Below are 13,739 nucleotides of genomic sequence, written 5' to 3'. Positions count from 1 at the left end.
TATTGAAATGGCAAATGTTGTGAAATGTTGCCAAGCAATGGTAAATGTGACCATGCAACTGCAATTATTGACACTATCAATGAAATATTGTTAGGCTACATTACATTGAAAGTGTCAATAATTGCAGTTGCATGGCCACATTTACTTATGTCCTACAAAAGGAGCTTAGAGGTCTACGCCTATCAACCTTTGGAAATGAATAATATTTTAAATCTAAATTTTGAGCAAAAAGCAACCCCCCCCGTGGCCCTCTGTGGACAGTGGTCTCTACCCATGAGAGATGTGGACTCCAGCAGCTGTTAACATCCAGTGCCAGAAGAGCCTGCTCATCCCCCACGCTGTCAAGGCCACAGCGAGCATGTAGGTAGTACACACACACACACACACGCGCAAACACACACACTGCTGCCCTTCTCATTCATCTCAATGAGTGACCCGATACGGCACATAAGAGGAACTGTTTAGAAAATACAGTCACGGCCAAATAGTGCAGTCAGACAATAAACACCTTTCTTTGCATTGATGGTTGTGTTAAGTAGTCAAGTATAAAATGCTGCTTCTATATAATTCCTGGTCTTTGTTCAGTTCTAAAATGTGTATTTGTGTGAAACATATCATTCATATCAGCCTACACCCAAAAGATGCCTGTCATGCCAGCAAACAATAAGAACAGGGTTTTTTTTGTTGATGTTTTGCTGCACTGTGTAAAGCTAGGCTGTTTGGGGTTTCTATGGAGTAGCTAAGGTGTTCTGAGTTGTTAGCGAGTTCTGGGTGGTTATGCACCGAAGTTTAACATAAGACCAGCATAGGCCTTATTATTGCTGTCAACGTTGACACATGCGATTAATATTTATACGCAATTTAATATTCAATGCAAAACGCATCATCCGTTTTTTCTGCGATCCTTTGACTAGCGTTAAAATATATGATCACGCTCTTTCATGCAAATGCTTTTAAACCAAACGATACGACAAAAGACAAAACACGCTTTCAGTGAATGTCCTTTGTAACACACACACACACACACACACACACACATGACGCACAGAAAGACAGCGCGTCAGAATCAAGTTCTCTTTCGCGCTTGAACGAACAACAACACACACACACAATTACGCCAAAATGTCCGTTTTGTCGAGTATCCTCACAACATAAGAGCAGTCTTAAATGAGTTAAATAAAGTCTTAAATTAACGTAACGAGTTGTGAGAGAATGACCCCGGATTTCCACCAACTGCAGAACGGCTGCGGATTGGCTCCGCTGCGTGTCGGATCCGTGCTGCGCCGTCCTTCAATACCTACCAGATACGGATTTGTTGCAGAACGGCTGCGGCCATGACTGACAGCTGAAGTCACGAGGACACACGATATCTCGCGAATTTACGTTTGATCGCGCGATATAACAGGATGTAGTTTCTATAAACAGAACCACAAAACCAGCAAAAGTTTGTTTCCATCCAGAGGTGTTCAGGGGAAACAACTATGTGCTGACCTGCTGATCTCTCTTTTTTGTGGAGATTATTGTGATTCTTGTACAATATGTATAATTAAATATAATCAACTTATAAAATGCTAAATGGTTATTTGGGTTCCTTTTTTAATGTATTGGGAAAGTAGGCCGTGTAAATAAAGTTAACTATTGTTCTTGTTGGAAAAGGGAAAACTATATTTTTATTTTGGAAATTACCGGATGTTTTATTTAGTTTCTGTACTCGACTTCCTGCGGCGCTCTCCGGCATCCGGCAAAAATAGAAACTCTGCGTATCTTCTCCGGAGGGCTGCGGGACGCCGGAGCTGGGACGGAGTCGGAACGCAGCCGTTTCGCAGTCAGTGAAAATACACACATTGACTTTAATGGAAACCTATTGACTCCGCCGCCGTTCCTGAGCGGATCCGCAGCCGTTCCGCAGTTGGTGGAAATCCGGGGTGAGGCGCGTGTGAGATCAGCAGCGGCTGCTCTTAAAGGGCCAGCAGCCTCCAATTCTGTCTGTCAGTAAAGTTAATCAAAGAACAAAGATAACAGAGAAAATTACTCACTGCTCTTGCCTTAATAACTTTTGTAGCTTTAATAAGGATTAGTCTATATTTAATTTATAATGTATGCCAGACTGTTTGATAACATGGGTTTATGGGAGGATTGTTTTAAGTTCACTTAAGTTAAAAGTTTTTTTTAAGCGGAATATTTTTTTTTTTAAACGGATAGATTTCAATTACACTGTAATGTTGAATAGCTATAATTATTGTTTTAAAAAAAAAGATTTTCATAGAGACATCATGTTGCTGTATTGGTATCAGTGATACTGGCCTTCATAAAAATATGCCATTAAACAAGTATTTAAAAAAAAACTGTATTTATGTTGTTTCAACATTAATATAGAGATTAACTGTGAAATTGTTACATAATAAAATATATGAAAACCTTAAGTGTTTTAATCATGATTAATCACAGAAGAAAGTGTGATTAATGTTTTTATTGATTGACAGCACTAATACATGTGTGTGTGTGTGTGTGTGTGTGTGTGTGTGTGTGTGTGTATAAAATCATTATTAGTATTATATTATTACTAATGCTCGTTGTCTTCTTATTATAAAAATTTATTATGCTATTATTTACAGCAAAATCCAACTCATCTCTGTTTGCCTGTAGTGATGAACTGCATTTCTGGCATCTCTCACAGACGTGTGTTGTTGTGTTGTTGTGTTGTGTGTTGTGTTGTGTCCTCTCAGGCACGCTCCTGGAGTGCGCTGTCTACAGGTGTGGTCCTCTTCTCCTCTATATCTCTTTCTTTTTTCTCCCCTCTCATCTAATTCCCTTCAACCCTGACACACTCCAAACGCCTGCCATCTGACGCACCACACACACCGTTCACACACAAGCTGGCTTGAACCGAACCCGCACACATGCATGTCCTTACCCCTCGACCCTGACACACGCCAAACTGCCTAACAGATAGCAGCCAGCCACACCATTCCCCATCTAGAGATGAGCACACACACACACACACACACTCACACGCACACACACTCACTCTCTCACAAACACACACACACACACACACAATCACTCACACACGCACTCACACACACTCACAATATCACACACACACACACACACACACAAAATCACTCACACAATCACACACACACAAACTCACACACACAATATCACACACACACACACACACAAAATCACTCACACAATCATACACACACAAACTCACACACACAATATCACACACACACACACACACACACACACACGCTCTCCATCACTCTTCATCAAGCTGACACACATTCCGACAGATGCAACCTTGTACGCACACATTCCACTAACGCCTCCCTCACATCGCATAAATGACCAAAATACTTTACCTGACATGCATTAATAATTCTTATACAAAAATGTTATCATATAAAACCGGTTTGCACAGGTGAGCTAGGTCCACTGTATCATAAACTATCAATATTTTGTTGTCTAATGCAAAGACTTTCCGAATTTTTTTGTCAACTGTAAATGTGTCAGTGATGTGACATTCCATTTTCTTTCCCCAGATCTAAGTTATATAAACAAAACCAAGTTCTGTCACAAAACTAGGCTGATGGTCCTTAAAGCGTTAGTTCACCCAAAAATGAAAATGATGTCATTAATGACTCTCCCTCATGTCGCTCCAAGCCCGTCAGACCTCCGTTCATCTTCAGGACACAGTTTAAGATATTTTAGATTTAGTCCGAGAGCTTTCTGTCCCTCCATTGGAAATGTGTGTACGGTATACTGTCCTTGTCCAGAAAGGAAATAAAGACATCATCAAAGTAGTCCATGTGACATCAGTGGGTTAGTTAGAGTGTGTTGAAGCATCGAAAATACATTTTGGTCCAAAAATAACAAAAACTAGGACTTTATTCAGCATTGTATTGTCTTCCGGTTCTGTTGTGGATCCGCGTTCAGTGCCGCTGCTGACGTGTGTCTGGTGTGTGTGTGTGTGTGTGTGTATTCTGGTTCTGTTGTGGATCCGCGTTCAGTGCCGCCGCTGACGTAAGACGCTGCTGACGTGTGTCTGGTGTGTGTGTGTGTGTATTCTGGTTCTGTTGTGGATCCGCGTTCAGTGCCGCTGCTGACATGTGTCTGGTGTGTGTGTGTGTGTGTGTGTGTGTGTGTGTGTGTGTGTGTATTCTGGTTCTGTTGTGGATCCGCGTTCAGTGCCGCTGCTGACGTAAGACGCTGCTGACGTGTGTCTGGTGTGTGTGTGTGTGTGTGTGTGTGTGTGTGTGTGTGTGTGTATTCGGGTTCTGTTGTGGATCCGCGTTCAGTGCCGCTGCTGACGTAAGACGCTGCTGACGTGTGTCTGGTGTGTGTGTGTGTGTGTGTGTGTGTGTGTGTGTATGTCTGGTGTGTGTGTGTGTATTCTGGTTCTGTTGTGGATCCGCGTTCAGTGCCGCTGCTGACGTGTGTCTGGTGAAAAGTTTGTGAAGCTGTGAACAGTGGAAAGAGTGCTGCCTCGTCGGTAACCTGAGAAGCTGTAGTCAGCGGGAAGAGTATTGCCTTACATGTGAAAATGAGTGTTTTATTTTGAGTTAATTCTGAGAGCGCAAGAAAGTGCTGTGAAAGAGCATCATTAATAAAGTGCACGAGCTCCACTACTTGCCGACCCCGAGTCTCCTTCCATCACCCACACACGAACTCTGAGCTTATATCACAACATCATTTTCATTTTTGGGTGAACTAACCCTTTAACACAACCTACTGACAATTACATGGTTAACTTCAGGGCACAAGCTGACTGGTTCCTGTTGCATCTGCTCGACATTTCAACAGCTGATCAGTGTTTGCTGTAGCTGTTTCTCAGAAACCCCTCCCCCTCCCCAGCTCCACCTGTATAAATCTGCTACGGATAATTACATTGCTATTTGTGCATCAGCAGCAGCATGTCTTATTTGCTCACAGCAGTGTGTGTGTGTGTGTGTGTATGGCAGTAGCAATAATCAACATTAGGGATGCATGATGATATCGGCACAACATCGGTATCGGCCGATAAAAGCTTAAAATGACCATCATTGGCAGATGTGAACATTACTGCCGATGAGCCTTGCCGATAGGGTGGTGTGTTTCCTATGCGCACGTGACGCCCGTGAACGAAGCATGTCGGCTGTGTGGAGGCAGTTTGAGATATGTAAAACAGATAACAAACTTGCTATTTGCAGTATTGGTAAAGCACAAGTGATGCGAGGATGCGTAAAACAACACTCGTTCAACACTACAAATGTGATTACGCATCTTAAAGGGATACTTCAGGATTTAGCATTAAGCTTTGCATTAGTAGAAAACCTGTAGTATTTTCGAATTACCATGCTTTCCACCCTCATATCCCACTGAGACGAGAGATTTATGTATTTTTTGTCTGGAAAAAATCCTCTGATGACGCAAAAGTCGTCATTTTGCGTCATCGGAGGATTTTTTGGCCAGAGGCTAAAGACTACAGTCAGTAGTAGGGGCTGTCCCGCATGTTTTTAACCCGCCCATAGAGGGTGGATCTCACTCACAGAATGTACACATAGTGTCAGACATCTTTTTCTGGAAGCTAAGCTAGCAGGCTCTTGTTCTGTGGAGAAAGCTGAGTAGCAGGGGTTACCATCCTCTTTTTCCCGGACATGTCCGGCCGTCGATGTCCGGGATTCAGCTTTTGCTTTCTGCAGTCGCCATTCATTGTTTACATGCACACCTTTTGTTTCAATCTAACTGAATTCATTCCGATTGGTGAATCTGAACGTAGTGTTTACATGAACGCTAAACAAGTGATCGGTTGATGTGCGTTTTAACATTGCTAAGAAAATTCCCGCTCCTCCGTGAGAGATACGAGACCAGTGCGTCTCACAGGTGTCGCTCATCGGTAATCACGCCACCGGCCTCGTCCTGCTCGCCACAGTAAGCATGATGAATGACGACTGTAGAACGCAAAAGCCGAATCCCGGACATTTTGGGCGATCCCGAAACACATTTTTGGGCAGACTCATCACGGAGACTCACTAGTAGCCTAGACTTGTTGTTTAACTACTGCGCTCCGTTACCGGTAGGCGTGGCCTCCTAGGGCAGCGAAGCAAGTGCATTCTGGGAGTTGTTGTCTTTCATCCACATAAGCCAAAAATACATTTTCTGGCTTTTCTCAGTCTATAAAGCTCCAAATTCAAAAATAATTTCACATTTCTTCTACATAAATGACCCATTTTAAATACACATTCATCTTTCCAGAGGTGAAGTATCCCTTTAAGAGCCGTCATCCTAAGCAGCACCAAGACTTTTTGAAAAGTAAGAAGGAAAAAATGCCGGCAAAAACCCATCAGCAGCGTCTACTTCAGTCCTTTGACAAAGCTAGAAAATAAAGCAGCGACCACCCAAAGGTAAAAGAGCTTAACGACAAAATAATTGAATTTATTGCTCTTGATAACCAGCCGTTCAGCGTGCTGGAAGACGTTGGCTTCAGCAGGCTAATGATGTAGCTAGAGCCGCGGTATGCTAGGCCTAGCCGGCGCTACTTTTCTGATGTGGGCTTACTCCTAAAGACTGCCCTGCTGAAAAAAACAATAGAAACCATTACAGAATTCCTAATGGTTTTAATGGTTATAAAGAGAACTGTATTGGTTTTAATGGAAACTGTAATGGTCCTAGTGGGTCTCTATTGGTAATTTACTTTTTTCTATTGGTGGCATATTTTGTCTATTTGTCTGTATTGGTTTTAATGGAAACTGTAATGGTCCTAGTAGGTCTCTATTGGTGATTTCCTTTCTTCTATTGGTGGCATGTTTTCTCTATTGGATACCATTAAGGACCAATAGAACACCTTTTTGCAACTTATAGGTTGCATGTTGGTATCTACTGGACACCAGTATGAACCATTAAGTCTCCAACAAATTGTGTGTTTTCTTTGGTTTGATGATATTAATATATAATTTGTTTGTCACTGATTTCCTGGACTGTTCCTATGTTTAAGTGACAACTTTCGCAGTAGAACTGAAATTCTATTTCCTCACAACTGTTTTTAAACACTGTTAAAAACAGTGTTAAAAACAGTGTTAAAAAAGATACTTGGATCGAGGTACAACCTCTTGCCCAAACAATTTATTGATCAACTGCAGTAAATCATGAAACTCAACCAGTTATTTTATGCTTTGCTGCATGGCTCATAATCATTAGCATGGCCTAAGCTTTTGTGGTAGTTCCTGTGGCAGTCAAAGCAGTGTCCATGTCAGGCTGTAGGTCAATCACTGACAGGGGATCAGTAGTGTTCTGCTTCATGCTGCCTGTCCTATGGTCTCTCTCAGACTCTGACTCTGTTCCACTGCATGCCTTTAAAAAAGCAACATCTCTGTTTAAGGTATGGTTCTGTGTAGGTCTGCTCATACACATATTCACGTATAGGTTCTAGTTATATATATATATATATATATATATATATATATATATATATATATATATAGGATAATGTCACAAATAATGTATTTAATAATATTTAAATGTATCTTTGTTTGAACACTAGGCTACTGTTTAACAACAGTACACAATATGTAGCACACTGCTACAAGCTATTCAAAATGCTTTTCTTAAAGTCTTTAAATAACCTTTTAAAAATAGGCTCTACAAAAAATAAAATGACAAAGAAATATGAAACTTATGACCACTGTCTCACCTGTTTCACTGTAATACTTTTATTTAACAGGTATATGTTGTGTGAAGACTTTTATTTTGATATCCGATGAGAATTCTTCTCCTTTTCTCTGGGTTTTAATTTATTTATTTATTTGTCTATTAAAAATCAAAAGTTATTCTTCAATAGGTATGTCAGACTTTGCTGGATCACCTCCGCCGTATGTAGGCTACTAAAGTTTTTATTTTTATTTTTCTTTTTTAATAATCAAATTTATTCAAATAATCAGGACAATCCTATTGGATAATAGGCTTGATAGCCTCACGTTACCCGTTACATTGGCTGTTTGGCTCTCTTCCTCGTCAACATCAACACCTGGCCTCCCTGCTGAAAAATCCAGCTAAAACCAACCTAAGCTGGTTGGCTGGTTTAAGATGGAAGTAGCTGGTTTTAGTTGGTCTCCCAGCCTGGCCAAGCTGATGAACATCATATATATATTAGGGCTGTCAAATGATTAATCGTGATTAATCACATCCAAAATAAAAGTTTTTTTTTTACATAATATATGTGGGTGCAATAATTGTATATGGGTGTATAATTATATATATATATATATATATATATATATATATATATATATATATATATATATATATATATATATATATATATATATATATATATATATATATATATATATAAATACACACACATGCTTGTATATATTTAAGAAATATTTTCATGTATATACTGTATATAGATTTATATATAATTTATATTATATATAAATATAAATATTTTATATATACAAAATAATTATACACAGTGCACCCACATATATTATGTAAAAAAAACCTTTTATTTTGGATGTGATTAATCGTGATTAATCATTTGACAGCCCTAATATATATATATATATATAATAATTATTGGAACCCAGATTTTTTTGTTGTTGTTGCCATTTAGTTATATAATATAACGCAATTATTAGTATTGTAACAAAACCTGGCATATAAACTGGGTTCTGGCATTTTGCACATGAATGGGTCATAGAATTACACAATGAGTTTAAAATTCATGATTTAATATTAATGGTATTTTAAATGATGTTATATATTTTAATTCTAGATGTTTATTTAAGTTCTGCGTGACTTTTAAGTGTTTTAATGCGCGTGCGTTCGAGTCGCATTCAAACACTGGAGCGAGCGCGCTGCGCGAGAGCAGAAGATGGAAACGGGGAAGAAACGTCATCAACTGACAAACAGCAAAACTCGCGTCTCTCGCTTTTGTTTTCACTGCTTTCAGGTGAGTTTAGTCAACAAATTCACACAAATAATACATACAAACGTCCCTGACACCTTTATTACGTGTAATTGACACGCTTCTGTTGAACATTTACTTTATAGAAATGGTTTTGTGTCTTCAAAAAAGTCCGTTAGCATCTCAACCGTTTTCAGAAGAGTTAACGTTAGGCCTAACGTTAATTTACGTTAAGTTAAGGCTAATTGGTGCTTTTGTTTATGAAAATTTGTGGGTTTTAACCACATCTTTGTGTAGATAAGAATTTTTGATAGTTTTGTTTTGCTGGTATTTTGTCAATGGGTGATTGTTAGTATGCTAATTTATTTAACCTAATAGTATGCACATACTGTTAATCAGTGACGTCACTTACAAATAGTGATAAAAAAAAGTGATTTCAGGAGCATCAGAAAAAAACCTCTACAACAAAGGGTGAATTATTGATTAATCATGATACTTATTTCATATGCATTTATTTCACAATACATTATCTTAAGAATTATATATATATAATATAAATGTTTTTTTTTTTTTTTTGAATTTATATCCCCAATGCAATATCAGGGGGTAAAGATACCATTAGAGTTCTTAAACTTATCGCTATGCTCTTGTTATCAGATGAGACATAATCCCCAGCGTTTGGCCCTGTGATTCTTCAGGACAAGACCTTGATCCCATCTACACTCAGTACATGAAGAAGGTGAGTTTCACAATAGCTGCCACTATCACAAATCAAGAGACCGAACACAACAGGATTTCATCCATATGAACACACCCATATGTAGGCATGGGTACTGAAACCCGGTATTAAATGGGTCCTGGGGCCAAATTATGGAAGACCGCAGTATCGATAAGCTTGGACGTTATCAGTTCTGCTGACGGTACTGAAGAAATTACACGCACTATTTATTAAATATATTGTCTCAATTTTCCTTCATGATTTATTTTCAGACATCATGAGAATTATGTTATACTTGGTATTTTAACGTGACATGTTATAACAAGAATATCTATGGCAAGAGCTCTTTTCAGTCGCTGCTTTCTTTTCCTCGTGATCCTTTTCTTTTCTTTTTTCCCCTTTGCAATCTGCTGTAAGAGTATGAAAAAGGACAACATATGCTGCACATTTGTGGTCTGTTCTCCCGAATTTAATTTACGATATATTCCTTGGAGCTTGGAGAGTATTCACTTAAACACAGTTTATGTCTTAAGTTTAAGCTTGTTGAATAATATGTCAAAAGAAATGCAATGGTCAGGATTATTAAAGGCGTTTTTCTATGACAGCAGACACATGAGATGATGGCTGAAGTGAGTCAGTGAAGGAGAAGATCAAGATCTGGAGGAGGACGTGCAGTTTACACTTCAGGAGAAAGACGCAGATGAGCTCCAGGGCAGATTCAGCAATCATAAAGGTGAGTTCAGTGTTTCCATGCTTAAAGGTGCCCTATGTAAAAATTGAGGTAAAATTATCCAAAAAATGAGCTACACGCATCAAAAGAATGAGAAGAAATAAGTGCAATGATGTCATTAAAAAATTGACAAGTTATAGTGCTGCCGAGATATAAACCTAAATTAGCATGCTAAATTACTAGCGCCGGCCCGACTGGTGTCGTAATACCAGTTTCGGCCATGGGAGGCGGTATGCGGGCAACATACATAACCACCAGCCAAACTGCAGTACACGAATAACTCGCACGGCTTGTGGGCGTACTTGAACCTGATGTCAATCGCGTCTATATGAGATCGGCCATTATAATTTAGTGTTGAGATGTTGTTCATTGAGTCTCTAATTTCTAAAAATTTCCAAATGAAATGCGGCCTTACTATCGTGTCAATTGATTTGATTAATATGCGCGAGGGAGAGAGAGAGCAGGAGGACTGCGCTCGTGTTGTTTGAAGAAGTGAGAGTGCGCGCGCGCGGCCGGGGCGCTCTCTCTCTCTGCTCGTTATAAGCCCTGTCAAGCGCAGCAGTCATTATATTCTACATCACTCACCGATCAAAATAGGCTTTGGCGGGACAAAGCGGACGATTTGACGGTTTTAGAAGATTAACAAACCGAAACTAAAAAACAGACTAGAGTAGGCCAACTTTCTGGAGGTATACTGCCCCCATCTGGTATGGAATATGCGGAGTATGAATTTTATTTTTTGGCAGACATTCCACATGGCACCTTTAAGTGACACTGTTTTTAAAAAGCAGGTACATTATGTGTTATTTACAGTGATGATTTTACTTGTTTTATTATTATAAGGTAATATTAAAGGTTAAAAATGACCCACGGTAAAAGACCTGCACGATATTGAAAAAAACTGATATTGCAATATTTAATTTTTTCTGCAATATATAGTGCAATATTTCAATAAAAACTATTTCACCAAATGATTAAATAGCTCTATTTGAAAATTAGTGGTGTGATTTTGTAGGGGTTTGCATCTGCATAGAAAATAATAAATTGCAAGCATAGGTAAAAAAAAATTAACAAAGATGTGAAATAAATATGCCTCATATATAGGGCTGCAACTAACGGTTATTTTGATAATCGATTAATTGGCCGATTATTTCTTCGATTAATCGGATAAAATTTTCAATTTGATTTTTTGTTTATTATAACTAAATAAAACCCTAAATCAGGGTTGTGGCGAGCAGGACGAGGCCGAGGGACGTGAGAGATGCGAGACCGGTGCGTCTCACAGGTGTCGTTCATCATCACTCACGCCACCGGCCTCATGCCGCTCTCTCACGTCCCTCGGCCTCGTCCTGCTCGCCACAAGGGTATTTATGTGTAAAAGTGTACTTTAAAAAGTGCAAAAGCCACACATTGAGTTTTACTAAAATCAATATTTGCTTTGTTTTTAATGATAATTACTGATGGCAAGTTGACAACCATGATTAATGTAAAATTAATTAAAAAATATAGCTGCGAGCAGCGATTACGGGCCCAAGCCGGTGGCACCGCAACCCCGGTGCCTTTAGTTACCTAAAGGCACCGGGGTGGCGGTACCACCGGCTTTGGCCCTTCATCGCTGCTCGCAGCTATATTTATATATATATATATATATATATATATATATATATATATATATAAAGCCGGTGGCACCGCCACCCTGGTGCCTTTAGGGTTATTGTGCACGACGTGCAAAAACGTAACCCTGCTTTGACTGTCGAAAAGAAGTGTGCTGTAGAGCTTGTATCAGTGTGGGCTCTGCAAAAGTGTGCATTGAGGGCACATATCAACCACAAAGTATGCGAGAGCAACCTTCTGAAAGGTCAGGTCTACATCCAGGTCTACATCTGCCGTGTGTTTACATCATAGTAGTGAAGTTTGAAGCAATCAGGTGATTTCAAAGCTTTTTGAAAGTGACAGACTTCCTGCTGCCAGTTGGTGGCGCTATAACCGGGGTGGCGGTGCCGCCGGCTTTGGCCCTTTCATCGCTGCTCGCAGCTATATTTATATATATACACACACAAACACACACACACACACACACACATATATATATATATATATATATATACATAAATATATATATATTGTTTTTTTAAGAGACAAGACAGAATATTACTTGCCTGATCTGATTAGAAAAATAGTGTTTGTGTGTGTGTGTGTGTGTGTGTGTGTGTGTGTGTGTGTGTGTGTTTGTGTGTGTGTGTGTGTGTGTGGCGTAATTGAACAATGTAGACATAAAAACATACTCCGTCCTTTTGTTCATACAGGACATTATTCAAACTGCAAAGTGTTTACTTATATTTGTGTACACTTGCAATAAAACACAACATTGTGCTTTTGTCAAGCTATAAACTCTTGTCAAACTGTAAACTACAACTGTCACCCAACCAAAATCTCTTACACACACACACACACACACACACACACAGTTTAAAAGCAAAAAATATCAAACAATCCTATTTAAAAACAGTCTGTGGGAGCCATCTTTTGGACATTCATCATATCGCATTGGTTTTCATTTCTTGTCATCAAACAGAGCCCTAATCTGTTTATTTTTTCAGTTACACATTCTACATTGATTAAAAAAGAAAAATCAAATGTGTTTTTATTTTATACAGAAATAAATAATCTATCATTCAGATGAGAATAAAGTTAGTGTTAGTTCAAATTTTAAGGAAAACAAATATATGATCTGAAATATAGCACATTCATTTAAAATTCATTCAGGTTCAATTACCAAACATACAATCTTAATGTAATTTAAAGCAAACAATACATTTAAAATATATGGGTTGTATGACTATTTTTTAATATAAAAAGATATATATCCAAAAAGACAAGGCCTAAAGTTTAACAAGGGTTAAACTCTTATCACTGTAACAGACACAATCACACACACAATCACACACACACACACACAAGTCAAATCACTTACATTTTACATGCAATATTGACTTTTTTTCTGTTTCAGCAGCGAAAATAGTTAAACAAAGATCACAGCAGAACCATCGCGCATCTCACAGCAACGCGTTCTCATTACTGAATGATTCAGCATTTTGAACGAATCGGTTGACTCAAAGATTCAATGACCAATCAATCCATAAACATCTATCTCATTCATGAATGACTCAGTCGTTCAAACGAATGAATCAATGACTCGCTCATTAAGACGGTCGCCTGGCGACACCTAATGACGGTTTAGTGTTATGTTTAAAAGTATCATTCTTTCCAAGGATTGTTAATTAACTCATATTTGAAACATAAGCTATATTTATATATATACATACATATACACACACATACACAAAAATAAAATAAAAACACATTTGAAACGTGTTTGCTTACTAAATTGTGAG

Source organism: Rhinichthys klamathensis, unplaced genomic scaffold (assembly GCF_029890125.1).
Source record: "Rhinichthys klamathensis goyatoka isolate OS25496 unplaced genomic scaffold, OSU_Roscu_1.1 h1tg000040l_1, whole genome shotgun sequence".
Taxonomy (NCBI): domain Eukaryota; kingdom Metazoa; phylum Chordata; class Actinopteri; order Cypriniformes; family Leuciscidae; genus Rhinichthys; species Rhinichthys klamathensis.
This window is presented reverse-complemented; position numbering follows the sequence as displayed.